This window comes from Malania oleifera, chromosome 2 (genome assembly GCF_029873635.1).
Source record: "Malania oleifera isolate guangnan ecotype guangnan chromosome 2, ASM2987363v1, whole genome shotgun sequence".
NCBI lineage: Eukaryota > Viridiplantae > Streptophyta > Magnoliopsida > Santalales > Ximeniaceae > Malania > Malania oleifera.
Window position 1 is genome coordinate 98,460,928 of NC_080418.1, and position 15,947 is coordinate 98,476,874.

Sequence of the window (15,947 nt, forward strand, 5' to 3'; positions counted from 1 at the left end):
CCATCATTTATTGTACTTGGGACACTTGGCTAAGCTTTTGTTGTAATTTTAATGATGCTCATGTTTGTTATATGAGTACTATTAATTTATTTGCAAATGATATGACATCGCTTCAAGCATTCCACTTCGTTACCATCATTCTGCATATATTTGGGGCCTGGGATGGTCGTGTGAATTTGGTGCAATTTTGCATGTGTCTTTAGGTCTAATCATCGGCAATCTCCACTGCTCAGAAGAAGAAAGACAAGCATAAATTTGGGGAATCAAGCGATCCATCTTTTTGCATAATGCCCCTTTTGATTGCAGATATAGGATCGATGATCCTTTAATTCTTTCTCGTGCCGTAATTGACAAGAAGAGCATCTTGATTTTCCCGAGGGGAAACTAGGTCAAAGGAATGGTTATGAAGTCTGTAAACTTGCTCTGCCTAGCTAGAGGCTGGAGCCTCCTTTAAATAGACGAGGAGCGAGGGAATATGCCATGACCATTCTGCGCCAGAGAATAGTGCTCTGGATTCATCCCCTTGTGACTGAAGCTTATCATCTTTTGTGCTTTTCCCCTTGTATTTGACATAGTAGTCAAACTTTTCAGGTGGTTCACCTAGCAAGTCGACCTCTGGATCTCCGTTGTCATATAGTTGATTTTATGTACTTTCTTATAAGTACTGTTGGTTAAGTAGGGATAAAAATCCATGTTCACGCTGTTAAATTGCAGAGATACACCAGTGAGCTATATATCCACATATCCAGTCACTATTTTTATTGCTTTCTTGCATATAGGTATGTTCATAGCCTAGTTTTTGCTTTCTGAGCTGCAAATATGCACATTTATGCCATTTGCCTTCATGTGCATGTATGTATTTCTTGAACTCACATATTGTGTTTGGGAGCATGGATTTTGGGTCTTGAATTTGGATTCATATGGATTTTTTTCGGGACAAAATTCAATGCAAGTTTGTACTGCATTTTGTCCTTATTGTCACAAATTCAAATCCAAAACTCAAAATCCAAGTTCCCTTCTTTTTATCTTAGTGAATGCTTTTATTGAACTGGTATTGTGCATCTCTTAAGTTTATATGCATACATCATCTTTTTTTGCTCCATGTGCATTATTCTCAAGTCCTTTTATCTTGATGGATGCTTTTATCCTATAGTTATCGTGCATCTCACATATTTCATTGATTTGTGGTGTGCATGCTGGCCTGTTGGAGCCATGTATAGCATTTCCGTTGTTTTTCTAGCTTACAGGCTTGCAGCTGTCAGTCCAAGTGTGAACCAGCCAGATGCTGGATACACTAAATCCCAAGCAAAAGGGTGATGCTGCTTTACAGAATTACAGTATAAAGATTTCAAAGCTGCAATTGACTGCTATACAAAGGCAAGGTTATTTATTTATTTATTTATTTTTTGCCATTTTAGTGAAAAAGAAGAATTATCATTCTACTGTGTGTTGATTGATTTCCCAGTAGAACTAAACATTCTTGTTAATTAATGTTGTTCATCAGCAAAAAATGTGCTGCAATTCTCTCTTTCCATAATGCTGACTAAAATCTCGCAGTTTGTTTGTCCACATTAATATTTTAAGATATGAGATTGTGGTTCTCAACTTCTTTGAGATGGAAATCCAGTTTTTCCAAAGATTTTCTATGGAAACTTATGGTCCATTTGGAATTTGGAAAATATTGGGGAAAGGAAGGGAAATTATGGAGGATTTTACTTTTTCATGTTTCGTAATGAAGAAAAGTGAGAAGGAAAATAAAAAATATACCAATTCAATGAACGAAATTTTGATTTTATATATTCTTAACATTTGATTTTTCTTAATTTTGAATCATATTGGAACAAATTTTCATTTTTATTGATATTTAATATAGGGAGAAAATAAAAAAGAAAAATGAATTTCCTTCTAATTTTTCTTTTCTTTTCCGAAACAATTCTTGATTCAAACTTGAAGTTCCATCACTTTTGGAAGCAGCGTTTTACTACAGAAGCTTCTGCTTTTAAAGTTCATAATTAAAAGTTTTAGAAACACCAATATCCCATCCATTTGCTCCTTTTTAATTCTCTACAGTATAAATTTGATAGCTGTCAATCAAGTAGAAGTTCTTCAATTTGGAAACATGGAATTTTCACTAATGCAAGCAACTTTTATCCTCCAGGTTAAAATCCAGTGCCCAAAACTCAAGTCTGGAGTTCAATCTATAATGTCTTTCAAAATTTTATTTTTTATTTTTTGGGTGAGCATCTGGACTAATTTAGGCAATGGACATTGGAAGGTGGTTTTCTTATAGGTCAAAATTGTAATGAAAGATGAACATTGTCGCTGGTTATCAAATTTTGTTACTTGATTTTATTTTTATTTTTCTTGTTTAGTATTGTAAACCTTTTGTTTTTTAAACTTTCTAATGAATTATAATGTAATTCTTTTTGCTTAGTTGTTTTGATGAATGTATAACTCTCTCTCTCTCTCTCTCTCTCTCTCTCTCTCACACACACACACACACACACACAGGAAAAAGAATTTAATTTGATATCTTGATTTTCTTTAATTTTTAAAATTTGAGGATATTTTTATGTTACAATTTTAAATTCAAATTCATTGATTCTTAAGGTATCCAAACAATGAATTTTTAAGTACATATATTTCAAATTCATATTTTAAAATTTATGACATTTACCATATTGTAATATTTAATGTATATTTACTATACATATTTTCTTTATGTTTGTATACATACGCTACGTAAATTGTAAACTGTATATAATATCGTAAATAATGCAGTGTCATTTTACTATTTTTTTTTAAAAGGGTAAGACATCATATATTAGTTTTGAAGGTATAACACCATTTTTTTACTTTTGAATTGAATGTCTTGATTTGATTATTCATCAATAACCATAAAAACCTTTTTGCTACTTTATACTATTGTGTATAAAATTTATTTTGTTTAGTTTTCTTAGTTATTTATTTAATTGGTAATTTTTGTTACAAGAATTCATAGTTCTTATTTATCGCAACAAATAGCCTCCATTTGTTTATAGCTCTTACCTCAAAGTTTGTTTATTACATTTAGAGAAGTTACAAGAAGAATGATGCCACGAGTATACATCTATAAAATTTATTCTTTATGTATGTGAGAAGCCGGATTGTGTTTGATGCATATTCATGTGCATGTGTGCATATGCTACTTAAACATTAGTTAATATCGTAAATATTATAATACTGTGTTATTATGATTTTATTCTCAAATATAATATAATTTTTTTTTATATTTGACTTGTATATCTTGATATATTCATACAATAAAAAGCTTTTGCAAATTTGTGATCATTATGTGTGTCTTCATGAATGTTAATGCAATTATTTCTTATTCCTTGTTATTTAAAATAATTTTATTATAATTTGTGCATATAAATTTCAATTGTTTTACTGAAGCTTATATGGACTATTTGTGTAGCAGGGGCAACATTTAACAAGTATATACAAAGGTTTCATTCTTTGTTGCAAGTGCAGCCAAGCCAAATTGCAAAAGTAGTGTCCACAATTGATTACAGGCTTGAACGAAGGAGAAAAAGAAGGGGGGACGCCAGAATAGCCAATTAGAGTGGCTGTGCAGTGAAATCTTAGATGATTGAGAACAGGAGAGCATGAGATGACTTATTTTTTCTTTATCGCAAAATAGGACCAAAACAATCTTCCTTTCTTTATGGCTCAAAAGAATTTGTATTCAACAGAGAAATTATGAAATAGTTATTCAATGAGTAGGAAAACAATTATAAAATTTGGTCCGATTCCTCTACTATTTGCTAAAATGCTTCCAAAAATATGGGGTTCGAACACAATATACTACCTAGTGCCCTTGAACAAAGGGACAGTTCTTTTTTTTTTCTCTAGTAAAATAGGGCGACACCTCCTTTCTTAATTTTATTAATAACACTCACTTATGGCGGAAGAATATCGTGAAAACAAAAGAACACTTGAGACTTACATAATAACCAAATAAAAAAAATATCTCATGCATCAAACCAAATAAAAGAAGAAAACAAACTTATACCAATACCAAAAGGAAACAAACTAAAAATACCTCATATAAGCCGTATGTTGACCTTATAGGTCGCACCCGGTTTTGATAATGACAAATGCTGATATTTGATGATTGTCAAGTGCTTGTGTAGACTCAAATAAATCTCCCAAGGAAGGACACTTGAAGAAACAAGAAGAACGTGAAGACTTGTAATCTGTAATTGTAATTCATATCGGTCTGTAATAATTTATATGAGTATGTAATAATAACCTAAGCTGTGGTTGTATGTTTATCACCTGCACATCATGCATACAAGATATAGCGTAATCTCAATTAGACCATAGCAAGACCTTAGGCTCCAACACTCACACACAGCATAAAATATATGAGTGTGTTATATAATTGTGCTAAAAAATTGAACAAATCTAAGCAAGTTAAGAGGGTTCGGGTGACTGAACCTTTGGAATACAAAACTCCTCAGGCGCCCGAACTTTGAAAGTCAAAATGATGATCAGCCCTCGGGTGACCGAACTTTAAATATACACATCTTCCCCGGGCGTCCGAACCCTTTGAAAGGGACTTCAACTCGGGCGACCGATGATTTTATTTCAAAAAGACACCCGAGCGACCAAACACCTGTATTCGGGCCACTGAGCATTCAACCGAGCACCCAAAGTTACGTAGCTTTGCTATTGAGTTTGATTCAGGCTGCCGAACCTTTATCCGGACGACCGAACTTATTTGAAAAATTTTTTGAATCAAGTCTTGTCGGGCAACTGAACCTAGGTTCAACCACTCGAACGCCAGCTGGTTAAAATTAAATTAACTGCGGTAAAACTGGGTTAAATAGGGCTAATTGAATTTTTATCATTTGAGACTTTTTTAATTATACCTATTTTGTCCCGTACGGTTATAATTTTTCACTTGATTATAAATATGCATTCATTTGCATGATTACAAAAAGAATTAGCATAGTGATGAAGCAAAAATTCTCTCTACAGAAAAATCACCCTTTGCCCAAATACTCTCATATCTTGCATCTTTTTTATAAAATCTGAGAGTGTAGGGAATTCTGTTGTGCTTATGTGATTATTGTTGTATGCTAATACTCCCACTTGTGTGTGTGCTTGAGTTAATTTCTCTGGGAGCTTAGCTTAGGTTTATCCCACAGACTTCTCCATTATAAATCTTGTGTGGGATTAAACCAAGGAAGTTTAAGATATTTGCATTGCATTGCAAGTGTCCAATAGCATTGCTTTTGGTGCTTAAAGATTTTTTTTTTCAAACCAGCAAGTATTTTTTTCAAACTACTGTGTGTATATTTTATTGAGGAAAACCATTTTAGAACTAGTTTGATTATCTGTTTAGAGTACTTGGAATATTGATGTGCTATTAAAATATCTCGCTTGGATTCCAAGTCATTGCTTGTGTTGAACACTCTTGTGCATCAAACTGATTATACTGTGTTGAATATTCTTGAGCTTCATAATTGATTATACAGTGTTGAGTATTGATTGAACAAAACTTGCATCATTGAGCTTACACTGTATCCATGCCTTTGATGTGTATGTGATTGTGCGTATTTGGGTACAAATCTGCTTTACGTGAAAACACTATTTCTGCACCATTTGATTGTAAAATTTGAGTGTTTCTAGGCGTGGCCTGAAAGAGCGGTAATCTAGCTCGGTAAGGATTGTATGTAACAATTGAGGTCAGTCCCTTGAATTGACTTCATTTGTATAGGTGTCGCTCCACTCGTTTAAGTGAGCAAGTTATAGTGATAATCTTTGTGCTTGTTAGCCAAGGCGGGGACGTAGGCAATTGGTCGAACTTCGATAACATTTTTGCGTGTCACCCTTACTTTACTGCTTTCTAGTGCATGTATGTTTGATTAAATTGCCTTATTTACTTTCTGGTATACATTTACATTACCTGCACTAGATTGACCATAGGGTTGTGAATATACTGGTGTTAGGAGATTGACTTAGGGTTTAAATCTTAAAATTACCAATTCACCTCCCCTCTTGGGATCATGGTAAAGCTAACACCATACCTATCTTATCCAATCTATATAAACCTTTGATAATTCTAAGAAATTGACTAATATTTGTAAACAAACTATTCCTCTTCATGACACCTTGTCGAGCCAATGCATCTGCCACTTTATTTAATCCTCTATATAAATGATTTATAAAAAAATCTACTCCCTCAAATACACCAATAAGCTACTCCCAAAAATCCCACAAATACCATACATAGCATTTATTGGATCTTATCCAATTTATTATAATATTCGAATCACATTCAATGTCAATACTGGTATGACCCAATTGTTTATAAAGCTTTATTCGTTTCATCATTGCTCTCAATTCAGCTTCATCACTGCTAGAAATTATGTTATTCTAATCCCCTAGCACTAATGAAAAGGTTGTACCTACGAAATAACAGGCAGTTATTATGTGCATTAGAAAATAGTTTTGATGAAAGTAGTGTTGATGATCCTATTTCTTTCAATCAGGTTGTAGACAATACTATATTTGATAAATGAATTGATGCTATAGAGGATAAGTTAGAGTGCATGCAACATAAGAATGTTTGGACACTAGTTGACCTTCCAAAGGGTTTTAAATGCATTGGCTATATTTGATGTTCAAGACTAAGAAGGGCTCAAAAGGAAATGTCGAGAGACTTAAGGTTAGGTTAGGTTAGTTGTTAAAAGTTTCAAACCAAAGGGTAAGACTGTCATAATATGTTCTTTATATTATCTTTTCTAAAATTCGTTTAGAATCCTTATGGCTTTAGTTCCTCATTTTGATTAGGAAATTGATTAAATGGATGTTGAGACTACTTTTCTAATGGGATTTGCACCAAAAAAAAAAAAAAAATCTAGATGGCACAACTCAAGTGTTTAGTGGTGAAAGGAAAAGTAAATATGTGTGCAAATTGGAAAAATCTATTTATAGCCTTTAACATGCATTGTGACAATGATCCATAAAATTTGATGATAATCACCCTTGGTTTGCTGATAACATAGTGGATCCATGTGTGTATCTTAAGTTAAGTGGAGGAAATTCATATTACTTTTCTTTTATATTGAAGATATCCTTCTTACTAGCTGTGGTCTACATGAAACCAAGCACCTTTGTCTTTGACATTTGAGATAAAGGATCTTGGAGAGGCTTCTTTTGTGCATCATGTTGCAATCCATAAAGATAGATCTTATGGACAATTAGGACCATTATAGGAAGTATACATTGATTACATGCCTAGTTAGACTTGGTATGCAAAATTCTTCTCTTGGTAGAGTTCCTGTAATCAAAGGATATGTAGACTCGTCTATGCATGTCAAATTTGCGGCATGCTATAAAGCCAATATTGATGTTGGTTGGCTAGGAAATTTCATTTCATCACTTCAAATTGCAAATACCATTTCTTGGTTGAGGAAGATATTTTATGATAGTAGTGCAACATAATAATTTTTTTAAGAATAATAAGAGTTCAAGCGACTTGAACCATTTGGATATTAAATACTTAGTGGTCGAAGAAGTTGTAAAAGAAAGAAGAGGTTATCAAGAATATTGCCACGAAGGCAATGGCAAAGATCCATGAACCTAGGGAATTATGACTAACATTTTTAAGGTTCATGTTGAAAACATGGTCATTTTATGTTCCTTTGGTGTCCTAGGTTAGTGGGAGTATTCCATTTGTGAAAAAAAAAAAAAAAAGAGTGATGGCTTGGTCCTTTTGAAGGGATACATAGGCAACCCATGGACAGTTTAGGTACAACCAAATTGAATAAAATATTTCTTTTTACTATATTTATATTTGTTCTTGCATTTGCAAACAAAATAAAATTGGTGTGCATAATATTGTGATATGTATGATTAAATCTTGACATATTGATGTCTATCTCAAAGCATAGCAGATGTAGTAAAAAAATTATGTCATGGATATCTATAGTCATTGGGGGATATGAGTTGCTTTTGTTGTCGAACATAAAGAGGTTTCTTGTTGAAACCACAAAGTAGACCAAATTTATACTAACACTAATTAATCATATAAAAGGTTCTAGATATTGAACTCCACCTACCATATTTGTTAGTGGTTAGGTTGATTGCTTGTTGATAAATAATTCATTGACTACCATGATTCATTATTAGTAGAATTGTTAAATTATATCGTGAACAATTTTATACTTTTAAGCCATGTAGCACCAACAACTAATTATTATCCTAAGAATCATTTTCTAAAATCATACAAGTTTTAAAAAGTATTTATAATTAATATCATTTAAGTGCATATTTGTTGATAGTCAATTTTTGAAAAAAACTTGTTTAATTTAAATGAAGATGCAAAAAATCAAGAAAAATAAAGAGTTAAGAACAAAATTACACTAGGTGGTCAACTAGTCCCTTAGGGCAGTCGACTAGCCATGAGGGATAAGTTGACTGACCCTCCTTTAAGCTAGTCATTGGCTAGAATCTTCAAGCAATTGATTGGCCCCTCAAGGCAGTCAATCGGCCTACAACAAATTTGATTTTTTTTTTATGTGTCCTCATGGGATTAGTCGTAGATTCTTGACCAACCACATATCTCATTAATGTCACATATCAATCACCTATATAAGCAGTTAATAGGTGCAATTATTTGTAGTTATTTTCAATCTAGAATTTTTTGAAGTTCAAATTCAGAAATGGTTTTCCCTCATGTGACTTCAACCCTAGTAGCAACTCAATATCATGCTCTCTACCTCATTCTGAAGGCAAGTTGTGTGGTAGTCTATTCAACATTACAACTTGATACTCCTCCAACACATCTTAGATAGCCATAGACACTAGCTCTTGTCTTATGACTTCATCCCCTAGCAATGTTGCAATATAAGTTAGTTCACCCCTTTCAATCCTTTTTTGAGCTGTATGGAGGAGAAATTTTTGTAATCTCATTTTTTTTTTGCCAAAGCTTGAACCATGTAAAGGTGATCTCCCACTAGGAAAAGGGAACCCAGATATGGCATTAGCACTGCTCTCGTGCCTCATATGAATTCCATTCCAAGTATTGTTTGGAAATCATCCATCAAAACGACAATGAAATTTTCATGTCCTACCCACTGTCCAAGCTTCACATACACTTGTTTGGCTACTTCTATTGTTGTCTAGGATATGGAATTAGCTACTTTCATGCATCTTGGGTTCTTATCTAACTTTAGTCGACTCTCAACACTTTACCTTAAAAGATAAAGTTATAAGTAGCCTAGATATCCACTATAGCACAAGTGCTCTTCCTATTTATCTATAGATCCACAAATATAAACGTTTAGCTTAGGCGGTCTTAGGTTTTTCATCTACCTCTCCAATGCATTTAGTAACCATAGTATCCTTGAGGTGTCCTTCTCATCCTTAACATGTCCTCATAACCTCTTTGCCATGGAAGTTTGTTAAACATTGAATGATGAGTTACGAGGGAAACCGAAAAATGAAAGATTTGGCGTAAAAAGCATATAATCTTACACTTACCACCATATCTGTTGGAAGCCTAAGATGAGGTTATTTCCTTTGAAGTTCATGACTTCACATCAACACCCACAATATTGGGTTTTCCCCTCTTGAAAGACATTCTATTGTTTCCACCTAATGAGCTAGTGTTTTTGGGTGTAGAGAATTATGTCCGCTGTGTTCAATTAAGCATCTTATAGCATCTTGTGGTAAGGAATTCTTGAAATATTTTTTGATGAAGTTCAACCTTGTCCATTGTTTCAATCTTTCAAGGACATAAAAACAGTTTTTCTTTCTTTGACATCTAATTTATTGAACATCAAAGTTGAGAATTATTTGACGTAATCTCCTGCTACCTAGTTGTGCTTAACATATCACAGTTTGCACCTAGTGTTATACTGAATGTTCTCAAGAAAGAATTAGGTCTCAAACTCTCTCTTCAAGCTTGTCCAAGTTTGAATCTCATCACACTTATTAAGCCATCATAGCTTAGCACCCATTCATATAATTGCAGCCATGGATACTTTTGCCTCCTTTAAGTAATCTATAATTGCATGAAAATATTGTTCCATGTCAACTCCTTAGCATTATGGACACCATTATATAATCTTGGTTTTAACACCCTTGCTCTACAATATTTTACCTTTATAGAATTGGAATTTTGAAGAGCATGAACCTTCAAGTTCATCTTGGTAGTAAGCTCACCCATCTAGTGTTTCCACTATACTACATAAATCTTTTGACAATTCATCAATACATCCATGTTTGTTGTTTTGCGGATCCCTAAAATAAATCAACAAATTTCATTGGTTGGGTCATCTCCATTGCCTCAAAGTTAACGGTCCCAACTTGTGTCTCTATCGCATCAATTATCTTGGTATTAATATATGACATAGTTCTCCCCTTGATGCTTAACGCAATTCCACATTCAAAGGCAACCGAATCACAAATCAATTAGCTAAGCTCCAATACTGGCTTTCATGTGCCAGTTACTTCACATTGCGTAGAGAGTCATGCGGCACAAGTTTTAGCACACAAGCTTAACTAATTAGTTGAAAGTAATTGCATATTCATCACATGAACAAGTTCACAAGAATCAAATACAAACTAAGCAAAAATAGTGAGCAACCATGAAATTAAAACATGAGTTATGTAGTAAACAGTAAAGAAATAAAATTGATTTACTACACATTTGTAGGAAATTGATCAGCTTGCTATTGGAAATTTATTTTGGATTTGATAATTTTTGGAAAAAAAAAATTCTACTTATGTTACTTTATTTTATTATCAAAATGAATCCTACTACTTTTAGCCTTGGGTTTTCACATGTGAAAGAAAAAATTTAGGGCATATCGCTTAAATTTTTGGTCTAGTATTGAATGTAGCTTTTCATCTAGGCAAGATGCTTAATATTTACAATGCTGTGGTCGTTAAAGGTTGAGATGTTGTTAGTCAACTTATTAATGTGACTTGTGAGGTGTTTAGTGAGTGAGCAAGTAGGCCAAAAATGTTTACAATAGCTATTTGATAAAGTTAAGTTTTGATGCATGACAAAAATTGGTTGATGAATGTGATTACATTTGATGAAAATTTTCTATGCTTTAAGTTTATTGCCTTTACGTTTTGCAATTGCATATGCATTTACAAATTCATTTCAAATTATCGTCCAATTCAAGATGTCTTTAGGTCAACTCTTTAAACTAATGAAGTTTAAATTATATCTTATTTTATCTAAATTGATTGATATCTTAAATAGATGATTGATTCTTCTTGACAAAGCTTCCAAACATTTAAAATTCAAATTGAAGAATCAAGAAGGTTTTCTTAAACAACTAGAAACTCCTATTTTTAGAAGAACATATGATCACTCCAGTGTATGAGTTCTCATGGATGATCAACCATTTACTAGTGTGTCTAGAAGTGCTGAGCTAAAAAGAACCACTCAACCACATCTATAAAAATTAGCATGGCCCAAAAAAAGTGAATACATGAGGATTGAATTACATAAACTTAAGATCAGGTTTCCACTCTTATATTTTGTTGTTTATTTGTAATTCTAATTATGTAGATTTTAACAAAGTATTCTACCAAACAGGTTGAGTTCTTTACAAAGACTCTCTAGGGTTATAAATTCTAAAACTCAGACTATATGTGTGAGCTAGAAAAGATCGTAGAGGCTTGTCTTGTTTTTGTTCTTTTATCAGGTGTAATTGTGGTGGGACTAGTGCATCTTAGAGTGCTACAACACTAAGTTGTTTGGGTGTAATCCCGGTGGGACTGGTATGTCCAAAACTTATACAACACTAAGTTGTTTAGGTGTAATCCATATGGAACTAATGTGTCTCGAAGTGCTATAGCACTAAGGTTGGCCAAAGGGTTGTGTGAATGGGGCTATGTTGATCCCAAAGACGTGTGTTGTCCCTAGTGCTACGATATGAGTTGTTGGTGGTTGTCTAAGATGGTAAAATATATCTCCTGGTGATTGTAATACTGAATGTACTTGTGGAAAATCTTAAACTAGTTAGTTTAAGGAGTTGACCTAGCTCAGGTGACTAAACCACTATAAAATCTTGTGTGACATTATTATCTCTTCTTTACTAATAGACATTGAGTTTGTTAGGTGTAATCCCAATGGAATTGATGTGTCTTGAAGTGCTATAGCACTAAGGTTGGCCAAAGGGTTGTGTGATTGGGGCTATGTCGACCCTGAACGGGTGTGTTGTCCCTAGTACGATGACATGAGCTGTTGGTGGTTGTCTAACATGGTAAGACCTATGTTTTGGTTATTTCAATACTGTATTAGTGGAAAAGCTTAAACTAGTTAGTTTAAGGAGTGGGCATGGCCCAGGCAACCGAACCACTATAAAATCTTGTGTGCCACTCTTATCTCTTCTTAACTTTATGCTTTGGTTATGTATTTCATTCTCATTGGTTTAAACAACCAACTCAATGATTTCTTAAGTTGAATATTTAATTGAATTCTTTATTGGATACATTTTATATGAAAGGAAAAGTTAAGTTTTGCATACCTCATGTAATTTGTAATCAAATTAAAAGTTCTGAAATCACCTAACTCACCCCCCTTGGATGCCTAACAAAACCAACATTCGGTATCAGAGTAGAGCTCTTGTACGAACTATTTACATGTACCATAGTAAGGTCTATAGGCATCTATGGCAAGTGAAGGACTTATTGAAGGAGAATCAACAAACCGGTCACTCTTATTTGATAGGCCCTGTTACACCTATTGGAAGGTATGGATGAAAACCCATATCTAGTCCATCAATGTAGGAGTTTGGAAAAAACATCCTGAGTGGACCAATGATTCCCATAAAAATGGAGATTCGTGGCCTAATTCCTAATTCTGAGGATGAATGGAATTAGATTGATGAGAGACATTCAATTAAATGCAAAATTTTTGTATTTTATGTTGTGCCATAACTCAAGATGAGTATAATAAAGTCTTAGGTTGTGATTCTGTAAAATAAATCTAGAACATGTTTGAAGTGTTACATGAAGGAACCAACCAGGTTAAGAAGTCAAGAGTGAACATGCTCATGAGTGAGTATGATATGTTTAGAATGAAAGATAAACAATCTATAGCTAACATGTACAATCACTTTACAAATATCATCAATCTAATGAATGGGCTCGGTAAAACCTTTCCTATTAGTGATATGGTTAAAAAGATCATGAGATCTTTACTAAAGAAATAGGAAGCAAAAATTGCCATTATTACTAAAGCAAAGGACTTAAAACTCTTTATCTATAGACCTATAGATGAATTAATTGGTTCAATGACTACACGTAAGATAGTTAGGAATATTACTAATGCTTCACTTGTGCGGGAAAAGAAAAGGGCATAGCTCTCAAAGTAGTTAAATCGTGAAGATGAGAGTGATGAAGAGCTTATAGAAAACAAGGAAAGATGCTTCAAATGTAAGGGGATCAAAGGAAAATTCCTTAACAAGTCTTATAAGGATGATAATAAGAAAAAAGATAGGAAAGTACATGTTATGAATGTAAAAAGCAACTGCATTTTAGATTCGAGTGTCCATTGCACAAGAAAAGACGGAGTAAAGAAAAGAAGAAAAGTGTTATTGTAGCCACCTTGAGTGACTTAGAAGTCTTAAACTTCGATGACAGAGGAGTCATAGAAGAACACAAATCTATGCTTAACAGTAGATGTAAGAGAAAATCAAGGTGTAATCAATAACTCTTATCTATCTTAAATCAAAATAAAACAATTAAGAGGAATTTGAAAGCTTTAAAAATTAGAAAGCTCAACTCCAAGTTGAAGATCAAATGTTGAAAAATAGATTGTAAGATTGTGAAAATCAAATTGAAAAACTAAAATTTGAAAGCAAATTGCTTTTGAGGAAAAACTAATTTTCTAAAAATAAAGTATGAATCTCAAGTAAAGGAGTTTGAAAATGAAAAGGATACATTAAAAAAGAAGATTGAGATTTAAGGTGATAAAAGTGATGAGCTATACAATTATGTTATCAGTTTTCAATATTGTTGTTTTTTGTCCCACATTGGTAGAATACTTCCACATTAGTATAAAATGTTGTTTTGAATTTTTTATATTATTTGTCCTACATTGGAGAAAAGTGTTTTTTAGACTTGAGGTTGAAGCTATATAAAGAGCTCAATTCTTCATTTGTAAAACACACCTCAAAGTTGTACTTTCTTAAGAAGTAGTGGATTGATCATCGGCGCCCGAGGACGTAGGTAATTCTATACTGAACCTCGTAAATTTCTTGTCTTGTTCTTTTTATTGTTTTATTATTAGTTTCTGCATTTGCTTTAATTTTCTTATATATTCAATAACAATAGTTGTAGTATTGGTGTTTGGCACAAGTGGGGTGCTCAGCACAACAATTGGTATCAGAGCTAGGTTGAATAGTGTTGATACGGAGGTGTTCCTCTGTTAGGATCTTTGATTCCACATTTGATGCCTAAGAAAGACCTTGTCTAAGCGAGTGCTCAGAGACTACTGTGGCTCAGTCGCTCGCTGGAGGTCGGCCTGGTCAAAGTGGAATTTCATAGGATAAAACAGAGTAGACACAATTGGTACGTACTATTCATCCTAGGCCTTTTGCTTGGTTGGTTGCTATTGAATATATAGAAGATGGCAGAAACTAGTGCAGCAGTAGAAGAAACTCTGTCCACACGAACTCCAACCCCTTTGGCTTCGACATCATCATTGAAGACGATAGGTAATGCTCGGTTTGAGGTGGAGAAATTTGATGGTACCAATAATTTTGGTATGTGGCAATGTGAGGTGATGGATATCTAGTATCAACAAGAACTAGATATTACTTTGGATGATAAACTGGTAGATATGCGTGACAGAGATTGGGAAAAGATCAATCGTCAGGCATGTGGTACGATTCGTCTGTGTCTCACCAAAAATCAGAAATATTGTGTTATGAGGGAGACATCTGCAAAAAAATTATGGAAGACATTGGAAGATACATTTATGACAAAGAGTCTGGAAAATCGACTTTATTTGAAAAAGAAATTGTTTCGCTTCCAATATCAACCAGGTATTTCGATTAATGACCACATAAATGCTTTCAATAAAATTTTGGCCGATTTGTTAAATTTGGATGAAAAGGTGAAAGATGAGGATAAAGCCATATTGTTACTGAATTCTCTCCCTAATGAGTATGAACATTCGACCACCACTTTATTGTATGGGAAAGATAAAGTTACTTATGATACTATTTGTACTGCATTGATTAGTACTGAATGCAGAAAAAAGGATTAGAGGGTCCATAAGGAAACAGTAGAAGCACTAACAATAAGGGGACGTTCTTAGAGTCGTATGCTTGGAAGGAAGAGAAAATCTCATGGGAGGAGTAAATCTCGTGGGAGACCTACTAAAGATGAATGCACCTTTTGTTGTGAGAGAGGACATTGGAAGAAAGATTGCCCTAAATTACAGCAGAAGAATAGGGGCAAAGCACATTCTAATGCCAATATAGCCAATGATGATGGAAGTGAGTAAGATTTTTCTCTTGTTGGAACATCTTCGTCACATTATTTTGGTGAGTGAATTTTGGATTCTGGTTGTTCCTATCACATGTGTCCCAATAGGGAATGGTTTTCTAATTTTGAAGAATTAGATGGTGGGGTTGTTTTTATGGGAAATGATAATACTTGTAAAACAATTGAAATAGGATCAATACAGTTGAAATGTCAAGATGGAACTATTAAGACCTTGACTGATGTAAGGTATGTTCCAAGCCTAAAGAAGAATTTGATTTCATTGGGTGCCTTAGAATCTAAAGGGTTCACTATCACTTTGAAAGATGGAACCTTAAAGATTAAATCAAGTGCGCTGGTGGTGATGAAAGGAATAAGGAAAAATAACTTGTATTATTTACAAGGTAGTACAGTTATTGGCTCAGCAGCTGTTGTTT

The 15,947-nt window shown here is 33.6% G+C and overlaps 1 protein-coding gene across 11 annotated transcripts in view; it reads left to right on the forward strand.

Moving 5' to 3' along the window:
• The window catches only part of LOC131149597 (putative pentatricopeptide repeat-containing protein At5g09950), a 38,276-nt gene extending 34,495 nt beyond the window's left edge, over positions 1–3,781 (forward strand). For 5 of the 11 annotated variants that reach the window (XM_058100187.1, XM_058100186.1, XM_058100191.1 and 2 more), the window contains 2 exons: positions 204–1,377; positions 3,461–3,781. The gene's annotated coding sequence lies outside the window, so the exon portion shown is untranslated. Of the gene's footprint in view, positions 1–203; positions 1,378–3,460 lie in introns of those variants that run through there. The other 6 variants (XM_058100189.1, XM_058100190.1, XM_058100192.1 and 3 more) reach the window with 3 other exon arrangements.
• Positions 3,782–15,947: the final 12,166 nt, after the last annotated feature.